Here is a 21,675-nt window from a genome sequence, read left to right as displayed (position 1 = left end):
AGCTGGAAGACAGCCAGCCTGAGGAGGGGGAAAGCTGCATCCCAGAGGGGCACCCCTTGGGGTCTTCTCCCCAGGACGGGTTGGAAGGACTGTCTCTTCCGACAGCTGGTGCTGTCACTCCTGGGAGAAACTGGGCATCTGTGGCCTAAGAAACCTCTCCTGTCAGACCCTGCAGAGTGAAGTGAGAGTCGCTTCCACCAGGGGACGGGGTGCAGTGCAGGGGGACCCCTGAACCCCATCCATCACAGCAGCATCTCCCGGGGACGGGGATGGGGAACCTGCAGCACAGGGCTGGGGGGACAAAGGCCACGGCTCGGGGCCCACACTAACGCCTGTCTCCATTCTTCTTCCCCACCTCCCCTCCTGTGTCCCGCACCTGCACCATCAGAAGGACGAGAAGAGAGCACCGGTGAGGCATCAGTGGTCCTGGAGAGCCCTCTGGGGCCATCGCTCCAGGCAAGCCCCTCGGCCAAGGACCGACCGGCCCCACGGCGGGCTAGACGGCGGACCCTGCGCCACCACCAGCTGACGGCGACGGACCCCCAGCTGCTGGCCATCCACCGTCGGCAGCTGGAGGTCGCAGACCAGCACCTGCAGCTGCAGAAGCAGGTGCTGGCCTGGGGCCAAGAGGCATGGGGGGCCTACATGGAGACTTTCAACCGTCTGGTGGACTACCTGGCCCCCCATGCCGCGCCGGCCGCCGCAGCGCCCGACGTGCCTGCTCCACCCGCCGCACCACCAGCTGCTCCGCCCGTCGCCGTCCCGTCCGCCGTCGCCCCGCCACCCACCGCCGAGGGCCGGAGCGCCGAGGGACCCCTGGAGCCAGCTGAGACTCGCCGGGCATATCTTCCGGTCTGGCCCGCCCCCAGCCAGCCCCAGACAGGGCTGCGGCCACGGCGGGGCTCCCGGCCACCCACGCCCAGTGCCGGACTTTAGGGGCGAGGGGCCCGGGACGTGGCCCCCCCCTTGTATATAGTTTGAACTTATTATTTTGTGCCCCCCGTTTGCCCCGTCCCCCCCATGTAAATAGTTCTCCCCTTTATCCTCCCTGGTTTTCTTTTTATTACTGAGCACACTTTTTTCTTACTATTATTTTATTTGTACATATTACTTTGGTTCCACACGTTGTATATAGTTTGTTCTTGTTTTATATATTTATAGTTAAAAAAAACCATTCTCAAAGAAAAAGCAGTTTAAGTTCAGCCACAAGTGCGTGCTGTCATTTGTCCAGGAAAAGTGGGAGGGGGGTGCGGTTGGGTGCTCCATGGTGTGGGCGTTGGGGCAGGAGTGTGGTGGAGGAAGGGGCGGGCAGTGGGGGGCCTGGCAGAGTTCACCCCGCGGCCTCATCATCAAAGTGGGCCCGCAGGGCCTCCCGGACCCGGGTCCCTTCGGGGTCCACCTGCCGACTGGGGGCAGCGGGTGGCTGCACGTCGGCCCTGCTGGCCTCCACAGCCCAGCCCTGGAAAAAGGCCTCCCCCTTGCTCTCCACCAAATTGTGCAGGGCGCAGCAGGCACCCACAATCAGGGGGATGTTGTTGGGGCCCGCATCCAGGCGGGTCAGGAGACATCTCCAGTGTCCTTTCAGGCGGCCAAATGAGCGCTCCATCACCTGGCGCGCATGGTTCAGGCGCTCGTTGAAGCGCTCCTGGCTAGTGGAGAGATGGCCCGTGTACAGGTGCATGAGCCAGGGCCGGAGGGGGTATGCCGCATCTGCGATGACGCAGAGGGGCATGGTGGTGTCCCCCACAGGGATCTCCAGCTGGGGGATGTAGGTCCCCACCTCCAGCCGGCGGCACAGGCCCGAGTTCTGGAAAACCCGGGCGTCGTGGGTGCTGACAGGCCAGCCCACATAAATGTCCTGGAAACGTCCCCGGCTGTCCACCAAGGCCTGGAGGACCACAGAATGGTAGCCCTTGCGATTCAGGTATCGTCCTCCACTGTGATGCAGGGTGCGGATGAGGATGTGAGTCCCATCCAGAGCCCCGAAGCAGTTGGGGAAGCCCAGGGTGGCAAAGGCCGCGATGGTGGCATCTGGGTCCCCCAGCCTCATGAGCCTGTGCAGGAGCATGGCGTTGATGGCACGCACAACCTGCAGGGAAAGCACATGGGACAGCACCAATGAGGGGTGAGCAGGGTGTGCGTGGCCCTGCCCTGCCCTCCCCTGCCCGGCCCTGCCCTCCCCCACCCTCCTCTGCCCTGCCCTGCCCTCCCCTGCCCTCCTCTGCCCGGGCCCCCCTCCCCTGCCCTGCCCTCCCCCCGTGGGTTCTCTTACCTCCATGAGGACAGCCCCGACGGTGGCCTTGCCGACACCAAACTGCTGTCCCACGGATCAGTAGCTGTCGGGAGTGGCCAGCTTCCAGACAGCGATGCCGACCCGTTTCTCCACTGTGAGGGCACGCCGCATGGTGGTGTCCTGGTGCCTGAGTGCAGGGGTGAGCCACTGGCACAGCTCCATAAATGTCTGCCGGCTCATCCTGAAGTTCCTGAGCCAGCGGTCGTCGTCCCACTCCCCAAGCACCAGCCGCTCCCACCAGTCGGTGCTGGTGGGGTAGCTCCACAGCCGCCGGCGTGTGAGGCGGGGGTGGGGGCGGGGTGCTGTAGGGTTGGGGGTTGAGCCCTGCTGCCCTGGGGGCAGCTCCTCCTCCGGTGTAGCAAGGAAGTGCTCAGCTGCCTCCCGCATGGCATGGAGCAGGGCAAGCCCTGCTCCTGCCGGGAGGGCTGGGTGGACCTCTGGCTGCTGCTGCTGCTGCTGCTGGGGGTCCATGCCTGCGTCGCCTGGGGTCTGTGTGCCTATGGCTCCTCAGACCGCGTGCTGTGCAGGCTGAGTGTATGTGGGAGGGGCCCTTTAAGGGAGCGGCTAGCTGTTGCCCTGGAAGCGCTAGTCCGCCCTGTGACCCTGTCTGCAGCTGTGCCTGGCATCCCTATTTCGATGTGTGCTACTTTGACGTGTAGATGTTCCCTCGCTGCGCCTATTTCGCGGTTGGGCTGCGCAACGTCGAAGTTGAACATCGACGTTGCCAGCCCTGGAGGACGTGTAGACGTTATTCATCGAAATAGCCTATTTCGATGTCGCTACATCGAAATAAGCTATTTCGATGTAGGCTTCACGTGTAGACGTAGCCAATATCAGTCTTCTCCAAATCAGAGAGCATGACAGACAGCAGATACTGATTGAAAGTGCCCGGAAACCTGGACCTGACGCTGTTATGCTTTGTGCTGCGGGGATTCCAGATCACTTGCTGCTGGCTTGGCATGGAAAGATGTCCTACCATGGAGGATGGAGTAAAGCAGGCCTCCCCAGAAACCTTCTGGCTGTGTCTACACTTGCAAGTACTTTTGAAAGATTTTTTGAAAGAAGGGGGCTCTTTCGAAAGAGCCCATAGAGTGTCTGCACACAAAGTGTTCCTGTGAAAATAAATTGAAAGACTGGTGTGCTCCTTTGGAAATGGCCCTTCCTTTCCCATTTCATGAAGATTGCCCCCTTTTGAAAGCTTCTTTCAAAAGAAAATGTGTGTGGAGGCTCTGCAGGCCATTTTCTCCAAAAGAGCAATCTTCATAGGTCTGATTTTTTGATGCCTGGTTGCTCTTTTGAAAATGCAGGGGCTGCGTGGACACATTCTTTCAAAAGAGCAGATCACTCTTTTGATCCGCTTTTCTGTTTGTGGATGCATTTTTTGGAAAGAAGCTCTTTTGGAAGAGATCTTCTGGAGGGCTTCTTTCAAAAGATCTCTATAATGTAGACGTAGCCTCTGTGGCAGGGTCAGGACACAGGGGCCCTTCAGAGTGGGAGAAAGGCAGCCCTAAGAGGGGGAAAAGACCCACTAAATAGAAGCAGAAGGCAGCAGGGCAATCAGTAGGAACTGGGGGAGGTCAGCTGACTCCACTGCTGGCTTAATGAAGGCTTTTTAAAAACTATCCATAGGTGCAAGGGCAGAGGGAGAGGAAGAACAGAAATAGAGAGCAAGAAGAAGCCTGAGAGGGAGGCAGACCAACTCCAGCTCAACAACAGCATGGAGGGAGCCCGAGAAGGAGTGGCTGGGCTCCCTGCCACGGAAACCCTTTGAAAAACCGCAGCCCCTGGGGGCAGAGGGGTGAGAGACTGAACCTAGCAGTGGCCTGTGTAAGAGAGGCCCTTGTCACACTTCTGAGAAGGATGAAAGAGTGCCTTTATGAGAGCTTTGTGGAGATGTGCAGGGAGAATTCCCACTCCGTCTCCAGACACATTAACAAGCTTTTTCAGGAAGTTCTGTGTAGGCAGAGTGGCCACTACTGTTCCCCTCAGGGACATAAAACCCAATTACTTTTACCCATTGTAGCATGATTACAAGTGAGAACTCACCAGAAGTTCTCTCCCCACTGTCGGCATCTGATGGAATTAAGAGCTAAATTCAATCCTGTATGGCCAACTTTGGTACGGTGCAGACACAGCACTGTTAAAGTCAACCCTCTTGGATTCTGCGAATGTGTCCCAAACTGCTCCGATGTGACCACTCTGGCCAGCACTTTCAACACTGCTGCACTCCCCCCAACACAGAGAAAGCCCTGGGAAATTCTGAATTTAATGTCACGTTTGGTCAGCCTGACAAGTGGAACGAATACCACACCTGCTCATGTGGCCTTGCCCTCTCTCTCCACATAGGCTGTGGGGGGACTTGCTCTGGCCAGCAGCTGAGGGGCTCTGCCTGTGGGGCTGGCAAGTGGGCAGGATGGTATGGAGCCATCTGTCCCCCCAACCCCACAGATTTTGTCCAGAAGCTGCGCCCCCTTGACACAACAGCCTAGTCAATCAACTCCTTCCCCTCCCTCCTAGCATTGCTGAGAGTTTTGATATGTTTGTTTCCCCCATTAGTTATCTTGTGATGTTTAATATTTTTAATAAGGTCTTTATAATGTAGTCCCCTTATAACCACTAGAATGGTGATTTTTCAATGTGGAGCTGGTGATTTAAAATGGTGTCTCTCTGCCACATATATTAGGACTCCATCTTGTTCTGTACGAAGGGAAACAAAAGGGTGTGAAATGAGTGTGGAGTGAAAGACTGGTTTGAACTGGTTCTGTAACAGACAGCACCTCTGGGTATAGCTAGGAAGGAATGCTTAAAAGGAACTGTGTTACATCATTGCATGGCTGTTCCTTAGAGAGGCAGTTGTGTTTGTGCGGCACCAGATCCAGGGTCAACGAATCCTGAGAAAACATCTTGTTATTGTCCATACCATCGACTTACCTGTCTTATCCAGAGGTCTTGGCTGTAGACCTGCCTTTGACTCCAAGTCCAGCAACAGCAAGTTCTAGTATTCCTCTACTGCCTGGCTTAAGTGTGGTAGGTCTTGACATTCCAGCTGGCCAATAAAAATCAACAAAGTTTACTTTTATTTATAATTAGTTTTCCTTTCAGGTACTTAATGCTGCAATGTTTAAGCTTTAACTAGGGAAATAAAATATTAAGTGTTTAAGCACAGCTGTTTTATTTGGGATTTTTAAAATATCAGAATATTCCTATTCATGTTTGACCTTTCTCAGAGCTTGGTGTTTTTTTTAAAATATAAACTTTGAGGTAATTTGAGGTGTTGCTCCAATAAAGCTCTTTTGCGCATGCTTAGCTTTAAACACCAGGACTGTGTTTAGACCGTATCCCTATCTTGAAATAATTTATGCAATTTGTGCTTTGCAAATTGTGTAAATTATTTTGAGATAACTTATAATGAACTTGGTGCGGTCCAAATAGTACCAAAGTTCAAAATAAGTGCGTATTTTGAGGGTTCTGCTACCCTGCTCATGACAAGGGTTATTGGAACCAGAACACCCATGCTGAAAATAGCCCTGCTATTCTGAGCACAACGAGTAGCCATGGAGTTGGTATTTCAGGAAGCATAGTCTAAACGTAGACGTAGTCTAAACTTCAGTAGTCTTACTGAAGTAAAAGTGACAGTGCCCATTTAGATGAAGTTCAAAGGAGGTGTGAGTTAAAGCTGCTGGGAATATTGTGGTTTTAGAGCTGATGCCTTTTAAGATCTCCATGCAAAACCCAGGATTTGATTCTTTGGTTGCTTCTACACTACCTCTCTACTGTAGGAGGCGGCATGTTTAAGAGGCAATTTGAGTAGGCTAATGAAGTGCTAACATGCATATTCAGTGCCTCATTAGCATAATGATGGCCATGTGACTTTCAAAGTGCAAACTCTGAATTACAGATTGACAGAACTAGATTGGAGTAAGGGAATGTCGAAGTGGGGTGCTTATTTTGAAGCTGCCCCCATCTTCAGTGTCAATCTGCATTTGAAGTCTGCACTTCAAGTCACATGGCTGATATTATGCTAATGAGGTACTGAATAGGCATGTTAGTGCCTCATTAGCCTGCTTCGAATTGCCTCATTACCATGGCACCACCGACTGGAGAGTGATAGCATAGAAGCAGCCTTCGAGTCTTCCATGTTTAGAGCACCACTGAAAGTCAGGGGTATTCTTCATAAGGCAGAAGTTTGTGATTTTATTAGTGGTGTAAAACGCTGGAAGATGGCATAGTATTCCATCCCCTATTAAAATAAAATTGATACCTTTACAAGTTTTTATTTCAACAATTTGAAAGCACTGCAGTAAAGTATGAGCTGGAATTGTGAAGCTTTCTTTCTGAACCTTAAAACTTTATACTTACACTATATTCATACTCTGCCTCCCAGCGAATGTTTTTATTATTAAAATTCAGATAGAGACACTAGTGATAAAACAGTAAATAAAATTCAAGAGATTCATTTCAGCTTTTATTTCAAAAACCATTTTAAATGGCAGTAAAATGAAGTGTGTTTTACATTGTGATTTATCTGTAACGACAATTTAGTAAGTTCTGACTGCATCTTTCCTTTGGAGCAAAGAGAATTTGTGTACATGCCCACAGAATTTTGTATATTCCTAGTAAACTTCATTCTCATCGATTTCATAACAAAATACAAATACTGTCATTTACCATAATTATGCAGTGAAAAACATAAGAACATCTTTTTAAAAAGATAAAGTGATTTTTCCTCTTACTTGGTTTAAGTTGTGACTTAAGTTCCAAAAAAATAACATTCCAGACAGTGTCAATTCAGCTAATGTCTTAGGCCTTTTACACAGCACCAGAGAAATATAAGCTGCCTTGTGTTGACCTAGTTGTGCATCTATTTACACCTGAATTTGTTTCCCTCCAGTGACACCACTTCTCCTTTACACAGGCATGGTAATATTACCTCCCTCAGGCCCACTGAAGGGGGAGACAAAAGATGCAGTTGCCCTGGGGACTGGCAACACAAAAGGGCCCAGAGCTCCTGGTCAACTCCAGGACCCTTTAAATTTCTGCCAGAGCACTGCCTAGCACACGCCAGGCAGCTGTTAAGCCCATCTGGGGATGCGGGAGTGCTGGCATTTCTGAGGGCTACAGATGAAGGGGGATGGATACTTCCTGCACTGCACCTTCCACCCCAGGTCCCACCTCTTCCGAAGGACTGGAGGACCCCACCTTGCCCAGAGGCCCAGCGAGTCCTTCAGCCCCACTGACCTCCCCAAATAGCTCTGAGCCACAATCTGTGTTTTGAGATTGACACAGCATGAATCATTCAATCATGAGTCATTCTTCCACTCTACTCTGCGCTGGTTAGGCCTCAGCTGGAGTACTGTGTCCAGTTCTGGGTACTGCAGTTCAAAAAAGATGTGGAGAAACTAGAGAGGGTCCAGAAAAGAGCGACAAGAATGATTAAAGGTCTAGGGAATGTGACCTATGAAAAAAGGTTGAAAGAATTGGGCTTGTTTAGTTTGGAAAAGAGAAGATTGAGGGGAGACATGATAGCAGTTTTCAGGTATCTAAAAGGGAGTCGTAAGGAGGAAGGAGACAACTTGTTCTTCTTGGCCTCTGAGGGTAGAACAAGAAGCAATGGGCTTAAACTGCAGCAAGGGAGGTTTAGGTTGGACATTAGGAAAAAGTTCCTAACTGTCAGGGCGGTCAAACAGTGGAATGAATTGCCAAGGGAGGTTGTGGAATCTCCATCGCTGGAGATATTTAAGAACAGGTTAGATAGATGTCTGTCAGGGATGATTTAGATAGTACTTGGTCCTGCCATTGGGGCAGGGGCCTGGACTTGATGGCCTCTCAAGGTCCCTTCCAGTCCTAGTGTTCTATGATTCTATGAATGTAGATGCTGCATGAAACTGTGTGAGCTCTAACAGTTCCCTCCAGCAGATGTCCCACAATGGCTGATACTAATTATTCTGGCTACAGTTGTGATCTTCGCTGTCCAGGGGACATGGAGGCTAGAAGGTGTGCCCTCCTCCTCCATTTGAAAAATGACACATTTTTGAAATGCCTTTTCCTGATCATCTAGGTTAGCAAGCACAGCTACCAGCTCTCCGCTGTTGTGTACAAGTGTCCAGCTGACCTGACCAGTCACATACTCCAGATATGCTCCAGCTTGGAGCAGAGAGGAGGTGCTGGGTCTCCTGAGACTGTGGGCAGAAAAGGCCTTGCAAGCACAGCTACAGGCCAGACATATAAATGTGGACATTTATGAGCAGATCGCACAAGGGATGGAGGAGAAGGTATTATAGGGATCACCAGCAAAGCTATGTAGAAGCTATTTCTGCGGCCAGTCCCTCTACAGGTCATCAGAGAGCTCCTCTGCGTACCCCCCTAGATGTTCTGCAGCTGATCTTTCAGTCAGTAAAACCTCCTCTGAGATTGGTTTCATCTGCAGAGCCCCTTCATATCCCTCCTTCAGCACCTCCCATCAGTTCCCATGCTGGTGGATAGGTAGACCTGGTAGCTTTAATCTAGCTAGCAAAGGGAGCAGGGTACACATGATGGCTTGGGTTTCATGACAAGGAACAAGTCCTGCAGGGTATGTCTACACTGCAGCTGGGAGGTGTGACTCCTATTGCAAGTAGACAGACTTGTGCTAAAACCAGCAGTGTGGGCATTGCAGTGCTGGCAATGGCTCAGGTTAGCTGCCCAAGTTCAAGCATACTTGTTCATCTCACTTTGAGTCTGGGTAGCTGATCCCAAGACATCACCTATGAGTCAGGCTCCTGACAAGGGCAGTCCAGACCCAGGGTCAGAGCAGAGTGAAATCTGGGGTTGGGAGTAGCTTGTAGTTAGGTTCCAGGCCAGGACTGATATCAAGGGTCAGTCTCAGGTTTCAGGGTCCTGGTTAGCAAGGGAGCCACTAAGGAGCCATGACGATGCTGTCTGCCAGACCCCTTAAGATGCAATGTCCCAGGTATTTATCTAGTTTCACTGAAGCCCATGGCACCATATCTATGCTACTGTTTTTACTGCTGTTAGCTAGTTAGCTAGACTAAATCTCGTTTAAATGGGTGCAACATGTAAGCATGCTTGTCTCTACCTGTGTTGGAATCATACCTTTAACTTGCAATGTATACATGCCCACAGAGTCATGGGCTACAGTTACACAACAGCAATCTGTTGACAGAAGTCACTGTCAGAAGAGATTTACCAACAAAACTTCTGCTGACTTGGTGCAGCTACACACAAAAGCCAGTTGGAAGAGCGCTCTGCTCTGTTGCCAGAGCGGCTGGACTGCCCAGCTGCTCTCCTGACAAAACATGTACCCAAAAGCACAGCAGGCAGGGCTATCCATAGTTCTGGATGCTCTGTCTGTCAAGAGAACTCCCCACCTCTCCCAGGAGTATCCACACGTCTCTTTTGTTGACAGAATCTGTTGACAGCAGTGTTATGCTTCTTGGCTGAGAAGCACAATGCTGCTAGTGAAAGTGCTGAGGTTTATCCGCAAACTGTCAACAAAACGCATTTTGCGTGTGGACATTCCACCAGTTTTGTTGACAAAACTGTAGCCATAGTGTTTAAAGCCAGAAGAGACCATCAGATCATCCCATCTGACCACTTGCCTATTACTAGTGCCATCCAACAACCCACCCACTAAACTCAACAATAGAGCTTTGTCAGTTCACGGCAGCTGAGGATCCGGCTCAGAATTTTTAGAAGCATGGCAAGGATCACATGGGACTGTATCAATGATCCATCTAGTCTTCTATCTTGTCTGACAGCAGCCACCTTCAGATATTTCAGAAGAAGGTGTAAAGTCTGTGCAATAGGCAGTTTAGGTAAAATCTGCTCATAGGGAAAGCTTCTCCCTAACCTCATTGGAGGTGTTCTTAAGCTCTGAAAAATGAGGGTTCACCCTCCTTCAAAGCTCTTGTAGTTACTTTGATCCTTGCTATTGTGATTTTGGGTACTTCTGTATCAGTAATAAATATCCAGTCCTCTTTTGGATCCTGCTAAACATTTGATCCTTTTAGGCCCTTATTCTGGAAGAATTTATGCACATGTTGAACTTTGGGAATATGATGAATCCCATTGCTTTCAACAGACCTACTCATAAGTCTACAGCTAAGCATGTACATAAGTGCTTGCAGGATCAGGGCTTTGGTCTAATTTTCCTGTGCAAAATTCAGCACTAAAGGAAAGCTCAATAATAGGCCAACAATGTATCTTTTTGTCATATTCTCCATGATAAAACCAGAAACTTCATTGCTAAAAATCTCACTTCTAATAATATTTACACATTGATTAGGGCTAGCATCAAAATATAAAGTGAGGAGATGCTTTAAAAATGGGAAAGTAGATTAAGAATAAATCCTTATATTTACATCTAATAATTTCTCAGTCTTTTCATCACTTATTTAATAAAAAAATTAATCTTTTATCTCAAAACCAGTGGTACAGTAGGCATATATTTAATATATATATATTCATATATATATATTCATATGCACTTTTATCTATGTAGCTTTATTGGTGTCTCTGCTCTTAAATGTCATAATAAGAGCTAATGGTGCTGAGCAGCAGTGATTGCAGGATCCCATCATGTCACATAGAGTGTATTATTATAAAGTCATTTAAGAGGCAGAGAGTCATCTGAATACTCTCCTGAGCTGTGTCTACACGTGCACGCTACTTCAAAGTAGCAGCACTAACTTCGAAATAGCGCCCGTCGCGGCTACATGCATCGGGCACTATTTCGAAGTTAACTTCGACGTTAGGCGGTGAGACGTCGAAGTCGCTAACCTCACGAGGGGATCGGAATAGCGCCCTATTTCAACGTTCAACGTCGAAGTAGGGACCGTGTAGATGATCCGCGTCCCGCAACGTCGAAATTGCCGGGTCCTCCATGGCGGCCATCAGCTGAGGGGTTGAGAGATGCTCTCTCTCCAGCCCCTGCGGTGCTCTATGGTCACTGTGGGCAGCAGCCCTTAGCCCAGGGCTTCTGGCTGCTGCTGCCGCAGCTGGGGATCCATGCTGCATGCACAGGGTCTGCAACCAGTTGTCGGCTCTGTGGATCTTGTGTTGTTCAGTGCAACTGTGTCTGGGAGGGGCCCTTTAAGGGAGCGGCTTGCTGTTGAGTCCGCCCTGTGACCCTGTCTGCAGCTGTGCCTGGCACCCTTATTTCGATGTGTGCTACTTTGGCGTGTAGACGTACCCTCGCAGCGCCTATTTCGATGTGGTGCCGCGCAACATTGAAGATGAACATCAACGTTGCCAGCCCTGGAGGACGTGTAGACGTTATTCATCGAAATAGCCTATTTCGATGTTGGCTTCACGTGTAGACGTAGCCCTGGTGACTTTTTAATCTTCCTCATCTGGCAATCATTCCAGTCTTTGCCCCTCATGACAATCAACAACTTTGCCAATGGCTCATTGACTGTGTTGCCCTGCATGCAGTTAACAAGTTCAGTGACACTCCAGCTGGGAGGACACAATGGCCGTGTCTGCATGTGCCCCAAACTTCGAAATGGCCACACAAATGGCCATTTCGAAGTTTACTAATGAAGCGCTGAATGCATATTCAGCGCTTCATTAGCATGCGGGCGGCCGCGGCACTTCGAAATTGACGCGCCTCGCCGCTGCGTGTCTCGTCCAGACAGGGCTCCTTTTCGAAAGGACCCCGCCTACTTTGAAGTCCTCTTATTCCCATCAGCTCATGGGAATAAGGGGACTTCAAAGTAGGCAGCGTGCATGCATTTCAGAGCTTCATTAGTAAACTTCGAAATGGCCATTTGCGTGGCCATTTCGAAGTTTGGGGCACGCGTAGACGTAGCCAATGGATGCTTTAACTGTGTTCTCTGCTCAGTCTTCTAGACTGGCACAGATTCTGTTGTCTTCTCCTCAACACATGCAGAACCACCACTCTTTTTCTGTTACCCTAGCTAAAGCATTTGTTCATGCCTGAACTACTACAGCTTCTTCCTCCCCACAATAAATTGTGCCTTTTCCTATGCTACCCACAAAATATCCTTTTACCCTGTTTTCATATTAAACTCATCTATCCACTTTCCATTTCTTTTTCTAGACTCAGTTGCTGCATCATACTCTATAGGAAGTTACTTGATATACTTGATACAGGAATTGAACTACAGGTTGAGCCTCTTTAATCTGGAACAGTCTTGCCGGGAAACATCTGTAATCCAGCATGATTTTAGCTAGCTGGATGACTGCTTAACATGTGAATGAACAAGTTTCTTGTGGTCCCATAAAGTTTGTTTCCAGCCACCAGTCCTGGCTCTCGGTGTTCTGTGCTGTTATTTAACTATAATTTTTCTCTAAACACAGCCTTAGGCTGTGTCTACACTACAAAATAACTTCGAAGTATAACTTTGAAGTAAGCAACTTCAAAGTAGAGCATCTACACACAAAATGCACCCTCCCTTACTTTGAAGTTAAGCGTCTACACACAAGTAGCCCCTACTTTGAAGTAAGGGGCCAGGAAATGATGCAGGTATGGGGTCGTATGGCCCACAAGCCCTTCGCGGATCACAGCCAGCCAACCCCTTAAAGGGCCCCTCCCAACACCCACAGGCTGCACGTGCTCCAGGCTGACAGGCTGCAGACAGCAGCAGAGCACGTGCAGGGGAAACAGCCGGAGACCATGCCAGCTCACTCCCTCTCTGAGGACAATGCCCTCTCCACCCTGGTTAGCCTGTTGGCCATGCTGCTCGCCCTGCTATGCCAGCAGTGAGACTGGGTCACCTGCATGGCACCCAGCCTCAGGGCCCTGGCCATGACCCTGCTGCCCCTCCCTCATTCCCCCCCTTGAGCCGGCACCAGTGGGCATATACCACCAGCACTGACTGGTGAGGGGGTGGGGGCAGAGGGCCTCCCATTCAGGTGTTCATGGATGTCTCCTCCTCCCTGCTGCAGGTTGTCCAGTCCAAGCCATCAACACCATGCTTCTGTGACGCGTCATGACTCTGGGGGACCTGGATGCAGCCCTTGCTAGGTTCGTGGACCTGGGCTTCCCCAATTGTTTCGATGCCCTGGATGGGATGCATAGTGCGATCCTGACTCTGGACCACAGGAGGGGAGCCTACATGAACAGGAAGGGGTACCACTTGGTGGTACTCCAGGCCCTGGTGGACGCAAGGGGCAGTTTCCTGGATGTGTGTTTTGGAGTGGCTGAGTAGAGCCCATGATGCCCAGGTGTTCCAGAATTCGTGACTGGGACACAAGATGCAGGAAGGTACATATGTCCCCCCATGGGAGCTCCCAGTTGGGGAAATCACGATGCCCCCCTGCATCGTGGCCGACACCACGTACCCACTGCACCTGTGTCTCATGCAGCCCTATACTGGACACAACACGCTGGCCCAGGACACCTTTAACAGTTGCCAGGGATACAGTCGAGCGGGCTTGTGGGAGGCTGAAGGGGAGGTTTCACAGCCTCCTCACCAGGCTGGATGTCAGCCTCCCAAACATCGCCTTGGTGATCACCACCTGCTGTGCCCTTCACTACCTTGTGGAAGGCTGCTGGGAACCCTTTACCCAGGGCTGAGCCACAGACCTGTGGGCTGGCTCTGAGCAGCTGCCCACTGCCCCATGCCGTGAGGCACAGAGAGATGGGGTCAGGGTCTGGGAGGCCTGTGCCGGGCCTTCACAAAGGGCATCTGACGCTCCCCAGCCACACACTGCATAACATGCCACCCCATCCCCACACCTCTTACAATCCCCCCACCACCACTCTCCCACGAAGCACCAGGAACACGGGGTTAGGGTGGGAACAATGAACTTTAATGTGGGGAATAAAGTATGTCACAAAACTGTACAGAACATGGTTACCTATTTGGTGTGCACAGGGGGAATGGTCAGCAGTGGGGAGGTGGGAGCCTAGGTGGGGGTACTGAACTGGGAGGGGGGCTGGGATGGGAGTAGTGTCAGTTGCCTGGGGGGCTGGGAGCCACATCAGCCATGGCTGCCCCTACCACCCTGGGTCCAGGGCTTCCTGTGGGGCTGTTACGGGGCTGGGACCATGGGGAGGTAGGGCTGGGGTGGGTGTGCCACAGGCTCTGCCTCTGCAGGGTGTGCAGTGGGGCCACTGCAGCTGGGCCAGGTATTCCCACCTCAGCCAGCAGCCACCTGGCCAGCTTGAGGTGCTGAGCTGGTGCTAGGTCTGCAACACTTTGGGCGGCTGTGGGAGGGGCTGTTGAGGGGGTAGGAGGCTGGGTGAGGTGGGTAGCCAAGGCCTGGGCCACTGTGCCCATGCTGCCAGCCAGCCACACTCACACCCCCAGCCTGTCCTTCAGTACTCTACTCATCTCCCCTACAACCGCCCAGTTGGCAGCCACCTTCTCATCCCTCCAGCATTGTCTCCAGGAGGCCTAGCTGCGGCCATTGGGGAATGCAGGCTGGGGGGATGGGGCAATCTCCCAGGCCCCTGTGACTGTGGCCCACTCAGCTGTGCGGTAGTGGCTGACTGGTGAGGAACCTGTGGAGACAGAAGGGGACCGGGGGATGGCCCAAGAGTGCTGGCTCCCAACCCTGGGGGGGGGCGCAGAGCCCCTGCTTCCTTGCCCCCTGCTCCGCTCCCCTGCTGCCCAATGGCCTGTGAGATCCTGCATGCCCAGAAGTTCCCGCTTGGCGAGGGTTGGCCTGAGTGTTCCCTCCCACCTTCCCTGTCCTCAGGTGTGTGGGCTGTGGGGCTGTTCCGGAGGGGCCTTGTCCCCATCCCTTGTGACATCCTGTTCACCCCCAATATACTGGTTGTGACCTCCTGGGGCTCAGGAGAGGCTCAGCTTGCTGGCGCCTGGCTGGGTATCCTGGAGACGAGGGCGATGACGAGCAGCCCATCACTGTAGCCCTCGTCTTCGCCCTTGGTCTTGGTGGGCCAGTCCCCATGGAGGGGGCTAGTGGTGCCAGAGGGGCCCGCCCCCCCACTGCTGTCCGCAGTGGGGGAAGTGGCGGTGTCCACGAGGTGCTCCAAGATGGCCGCCTCCTTCAGCCCCAGCAGCCTGTGCCTGTAGTGGGGGCAGTGCATGGGTCAGGACCCTGACTGGCTGGCCACATCATAGGCTTTTATGTAGGTCTGGCAGAGCTACTACCAGTGTGGTCAGGGTGGCCTCGAGTGGCAAGGCCACTGGCCAGCTGGTTGAAGGCCTTGGCGTTATGCTGGTGGCCACCTGTTTGTTGAAGGACCTCCTACTCCCCCCACAGAGAGGGGAGGTCCTTCAACTCCTTCTTGGTCCAGGAGGGTCCCCTCCTGGCACGGCCCTTGCCCAGGCCTTGTGAGCCCTTGGACCCTTCATTCAGGGCCCCTGGGGGTGGGGACAGAGAGGTCCTGCCATACCACCATGGTGGCCAGGGGGTGCAGAGACTAGCTGGTGCTTCTTGTAAGGGCAGTCCATAGGTGAGCTCATGCTGCCTCTGCTTGTGGCATGCTCTGAGCTTCCTGCCTGGGGTTGCCAAGGAGCTGCTTCCTTTAAGGCAGCCGGCAGGGACTGCAGAGCCCTGCCTAGGCTGGCCAGGGTGTCTCTGTCCTCCAGGGGGTGGGGGGAGGCTCCTAGGAGAACTCCTTACTTCAAAGTAAGGAGTGCAGAGCGTCTACACACACTTAACTTGGAAGTTAAACTTTGAAGTAAGCCATTACTCCATTCCCGGGAATGGAGTAGTGACTTCAAATTTAACTTCGATGTAAGGAAAAGTGTGTGTAGATGCTCTGCAGGCTACTTCAAAGTAGCCCCTTATGTCACTTAACTTTGAAGTAAGTTTGCAGTGTAGATGCAGCCTAAATGTCTTGGAAGTGGCCAGAATGCAGTGGAAGTGTTAGTAATGCCGCCCGACAATATTGACCTCCTGTAGTCTAGCAAAGTCTCTCATTCAGCACCAATCAGGTCTTGAGGGTGCTGGATTAGAGGTTCAGTCTGTACATGATTCCCATAGGCCTCTCCTATGTTGTGACTGTCACTCTTTAGCCGTGTCTACACGTGCACGCTACTTCGAAGTAGCGGCACTAACTTCGAAATAGCGCCCGTCACGGCTACACGCGCCGGGCGCTATTTCGAAGTTAACTTCGACGTTAGGCGGCGAGACGTCGAAGTCGCTAACCTCATGAGGGGATAGGAATAGCGCCCTACTTCGACGTTCAACGTCGAAGTAGGGACCGTGTAGTCATTGCGCGTCCCGCAACTTCGAAATAGCGGGGTCCGCCATGGCGACCATGAGCTGAGGGGTTGAGAGACGCTCTCTCTTGAGCCCCTGCGGGGCTCTATGGTCACCGTGGGCAGCAGCCCTTAGCCCAGGGCTTCTGGCTGCTGCTGCGGCAGCTGGGGATCCATGCTGCAGGCACAGGGTCTGCAACCAGTTGTCGGCTCTGTGTATTTTGTGTTGTTTAGTGCAACTGTGTCTGGGAGGGGCCCATTAAGGGAGCGGCTTGCTGTTGAGTCCGCCCTGTGACCCTGTCTGCAGCTGTGCCTGGCACCCTTATTTCGATGTGTGCTACTTTGGCATGTAGACGTTCCCTCGCAGCGCCTATTTCGATGTGGTGCCGCGCAACGTCGAAGTTGAACATCGACGTTGCCAGCCCTGGAGGACGTGTAGACGTTATTCATCGAAATAGCCTATTTTGATGTTGCTACATCGAAATAAGCTATTTTGATGTGGGCTTCACGTGTAGACGTAGCCTTTGTATTACATTTGAGTCTGAGCCCCAGAGGTTGTAAGTGTTGCTGATGGAGTACTACATTAATAATCTGAGGAAGTGGGTCTCACCCATTAAAGCTCATTACCTAATACATTTGTTAGCGTTTAAGGTACAGTACCTTTTAAATCCAAGCTATATATACTTGGCAATTTTAATGCCAGAGTTGGTCAGGACTACACCATCATGGTACTGGAACTGAGAACACAAATGACCTTGTTCTTCAAACTTGTGGACAGCATGAGCTTGCTATGGCAAGCACATTCTTCCAACAGATGAACAAATACAGAGCAACTTGGATGCACCTTCGGTCTAAGCATAGGTATATGATTGACTACTTTATCACAACAACAAAGAGATCTTTCTGATGTCAAGTTGACCTGTGCAATGTTGATACATTTTTCAAGGTAGCCAATTTGCTTGAGCATTTTCCAGAGGCCATTTCTGTTGACAGTGTCAAACAGTGTTGTCTCCTTGAATCTTTGTTCACAAAAACATCATTCTGCTGTATGCCAAAATCAGCTAGGTGTAGGTAAACTTGAAATACCTGAGACACAAACCCTTCTTCAATGCTTGATGCTTCCTTAGTCATAAGTAATTAACATCCAAAATGGTCCCCCACTATCAAGGATGATTGGATTAACATCAAAGAAACAACCTACAGAACTCCTGTTGAGATCCTGGTTTCCAAAAACGTAGGCAGAAGGATTAGTTTGATGACCAAGAGAGAGACGCCCAAGCTCTTCTAAATAAGATGCGTGTGACACACCTGGCTTGGATCAAAGGTAAAGAGAATACCTTCAGAAAATCAGCATGTATTCGAGCTAAGCAGGAGGCACAAGTCAAATTACAGAAAATGAAAGAGGACTGGTGGAAATATCAAGCAGTTAAACTCTAAAATGCAGCTGATAGACATGATTTTAAAACACTCAGTCACAGGTTGAAAGCAGTCTATTGGCCATGCATTGCTGACTGGAGACCAGTGCACCAGCACACTCTGTTGATGGCCTCACTTTGATCACAGCAGTGCTCAAATCCTTGACCGTCGCACTGAACATTTTGACAGTGTTGAACCAGCCTCAACTTTTGATGGCAGCATAGTTGAAGAGATTCCTCTGTGGGCTAATGATTTACAGTTGGTTATACCAATTGTACCAACATGGGGTACAAAAAGCTGTTAGATGAAATCTGGAAAGGCACTTGGCAGTGATGCAGTTCCATCAGAAATATATAAAGCTGCGAGTGACCAGTTGATGTATTGTCTCACCCATTGTCTTCTCCATTTGGGAGAAGGAGCTATTGCCCCCACGATTTCAAAGATTCCCTAATTGTACATACATGCAAGAAAAAAGGTGACTGTTCATGTTGTGATGACCATCGGGACATCTCTCTGCTGTCTACAGCTGGTAAGATCCTGGCCCACATCTTTACAACCAATTTTTGCTACACATTTCAAAAAAGGCATTATTCCTGAAAGCCATGTGGATTTTGTGCTGGTTGAGTCACTCCTGATAAGAGATTTACAGCCAGACAGATACAAGAAAAATGTAGAGCGCAACATCAGGGTCTATATATGATTTTCTTCGACTTGGCCAAGGTGTTTGGCACAGTGAACAGAAATGGGCTCTGGAAAATACTCAGACAAATTGGCTGCCTTGAAAAATTTATCCACATTGTTCGGTCTTTTCACGGTGGCATGCTTGGTCACATCCTTAACTACAGAGAAACATCAGCACCTTTTCAAATATCAAACGGTACAAAGGAATAATGTGTCCTTGCTCCTTCCCTGTTCAACATCTACTTTTCAATAATGCTGCTAGTTGCTCGTAAGCACAGCACGTTGGGAATACCTATTCAGTTGCAAACAGATGGCAATATCTTCAATCCTTGGAGACTTCAGAGATTCAGGCCCACACTAGAATGGTTACTACAACTATCCATGACTTTCTGTTTCCTGATGACTGTGCATTGTTGGCTCAGTCAGTGAAGGATGCACAAGAGCTTTTTGGTCGCTTTGCTATTTCTGCTCACCGCTTTGGACTCGCAGTGAGCCTCAAGAAGACAAAAGCTATGCCTCAGCCTGTTTAGAAAGAGCCCAGCACTCCAGTGATCACTGCTGCTGGTACAATCCTTAAAGCTGTTGACAAGTTCTGCTACCTTGGAAGTGTACTGTGCTCTAGCATAAATGTGGATCATGATGTATCTGCACTATTAGCCAGAGCCAGCACTGCCTTTGGAAAATTGACCAAATACCTATGGAATGACCGTGGTATTAAACTCCATACCAGTTTGTCGGGCTGTTGTCCTGAATATCCTACCCTATGGCTCAGAGTCATGGACATGTTTTGAAACTTGATCAGTTCCATATGTGCTGTCTGAAGAAGATTGTCCACGTGAATTGGTGGGACAAAATTACTAACCCAAAGGTTCTTAAGTTGATGGATCTCCATTCCAAACGGCTAAATGTAGTGCCTGGCATGTTGAATAGTAACAGAGAGTAAGCTGTGCTGTTTTGATAGTGTATAGACTAGCACGGCTTCCTCTCTTTTACTATTCAACAGGCAAAGGTTCTTAAGCTGTGTAGTGTTACGGACATGGAAGCAATACTTATGAACAAACAGTTTCACTGAACTGGTCATGTTACAAGGACAGATGATACACGGACACCAAAGATGGTCTATGGCCAGCTTACTCATGGAAAGTGCTCCATCAGTAGTCAGCATAAGCACTGTAAAGACATCTCAAAGGGCAACATGAAGTCATGCAGCATATCTCCCATTGATCAGGAAACTCTGCTTCAGGACAGATTCTCCTGGTGGCAAAGCACTGTACAAGCTCTTAATTGCCTTGAGAGTCAGCGTATTCAGGCACTACAGGAAAAGAGTAGAATCTGAAAAGAATATACAGTGCCTGCACTTGGCATTTTTAATGTGACGTTTGAAATCGGCTCTGCTGATCAAAGATTGGTTTAGTAGATCACCAACAGCATCATAAAAAATGAAATCCGTAGATTGATGGCTCAGTCTAAAACAGGACTGCTTATTACACAGTAACATCAGTTAGAGTTGTGAGTGCTTGGTCTTTCTCAGACTAAGATGTCTCCATGAGAGATTTTTTTCAGACTAGTTTATGGCAGTTTTCCAGGAAGATGACACAGTGAAATATAAGCCAAAGAGAACAGACAAAATCAGTGTTACATGCAGAGAATGAAAAGAACCTCTCCACAATCCAGTGCCAAAAAACCTGTACTATTACGGTAAACTCTTTCATATCCAGTAGCCTTGGGGAGAGGTTGCCGGATATTCAAATACTCTGGATAATATAGAGGTATATTAGTGCATACCATGAAAGAAAAACACAATAGATATTGAGAAACAAACAAAAATGTATGCAGAGTAGTTTATTTACCAACAACAATAGTATTGTACACTGTAAACGTATAGGCCACTTGTACACATGCATCATCTTCTGGAAGATGATTCTCTGGAAGCTGTCTTCCAGAAGATTGTTACCCGGAAGATCGCATCTGCACGTTAAATGCTGTCCAAAAGAGCTGTCCCTTCTTCCAGAAAAGCATGTCTACACAAGCACAAATGCCTTTCCACAAGAACAGGGCAGGAAATGAGGTTCAACAACGAGAAGTGTTGAGTCCTGCACCTGGGGCGGAAGAATCCCAAGCATTGTTACAGGCTGGGAACCAACTGGCTCAGCAGCAGTACGTTGGAAAGGGACCTCAGGGTTATGGTGGATGAAAGCCTGGATGTAAGTAAACAGTGTGCCCTTGTAGCCAAGAAGGCTAATGGCATACTAGGGTGCATTAGGAGGAGCATTTCAAGCAGATCCAGAGAAGTAGTTATTCCCCTCTATTCGGCACTGGTGAGGCCACCTCTTGAATATTGTGTCCAGTTTTGGGCCCCCCAAGTATGACAAGGATGTGGATTTGCTGGAGCAGGTTCAGCAGAGGGCAACAAAAATGATTAAGGGGCTGGAGCACAAGATCTATGAGGACAGGCTGAGGGATTTGGGCTTGTTTCGTTTACAGAAGAGAAGACTTAGAGGTGATTTAATAGCAGCCTTCAACTTCCTGAAGGGGAGCTCTAAAGAGAATGGTGAGAAACTGTTCTCGTTTGTGTCAGAGGGCAGAACAAGGCATAATGGTCTGAAGTTGAAGAGGGAGTGGTGTAGGTTAGTTATTAGGAAAAACTACTTCACCAGGAGAGTGGTGAAGCATTGGAATGTGTTGCCTAGAGAGGTGGAGGATTCTCCATCCCTTGAGGTTTTTAAGTCCTAGCTTGACATGGTGCTGGCTGGGATGACTTAGTGGGGGTTGATCCTGCTTGATACAGGGGACTGGACTAGATGACCTCCTGAGGTCCCTTCCAGCCCTACGATTCTATGAAATGGCATGGATGGAGTTGCATGGCCGGAGAGCCGTTCCAGGGCTGCTGGCCACTCAGCCCATTAAAGGGCCCCACCCAAACAGTCCCTCTCCGCACAAGCTGTCAAGGCCTACTGTGCTGCTCACAGCAAGATTGAGCCAGGTCCCAGACCTGACAGCCCCAGCTCCCAGCTAGCATGGATCCCCAGCAGCCACAGGGTTGCCCCGACCTGTAGGCTGGCCATCCTCCTGACCACTCTCCTTGGCCTCCTGTGGTGACAGAAACCCAGGCCCATGGGTCCCAACCCCACACTGTCCCTGTCAGGC

This window comes from Carettochelys insculpta, chromosome 2 (assembly GCF_033958435.1).
Source record: "Carettochelys insculpta isolate YL-2023 chromosome 2, ASM3395843v1, whole genome shotgun sequence".
Classification (NCBI taxonomy): Eukaryota; Metazoa; Chordata; order Testudines; family Carettochelyidae; genus Carettochelys; species Carettochelys insculpta.
The sequence above is the reverse complement of the archived record's forward strand: the minus strand, read 5'-3'. Positions refer to the sequence as shown.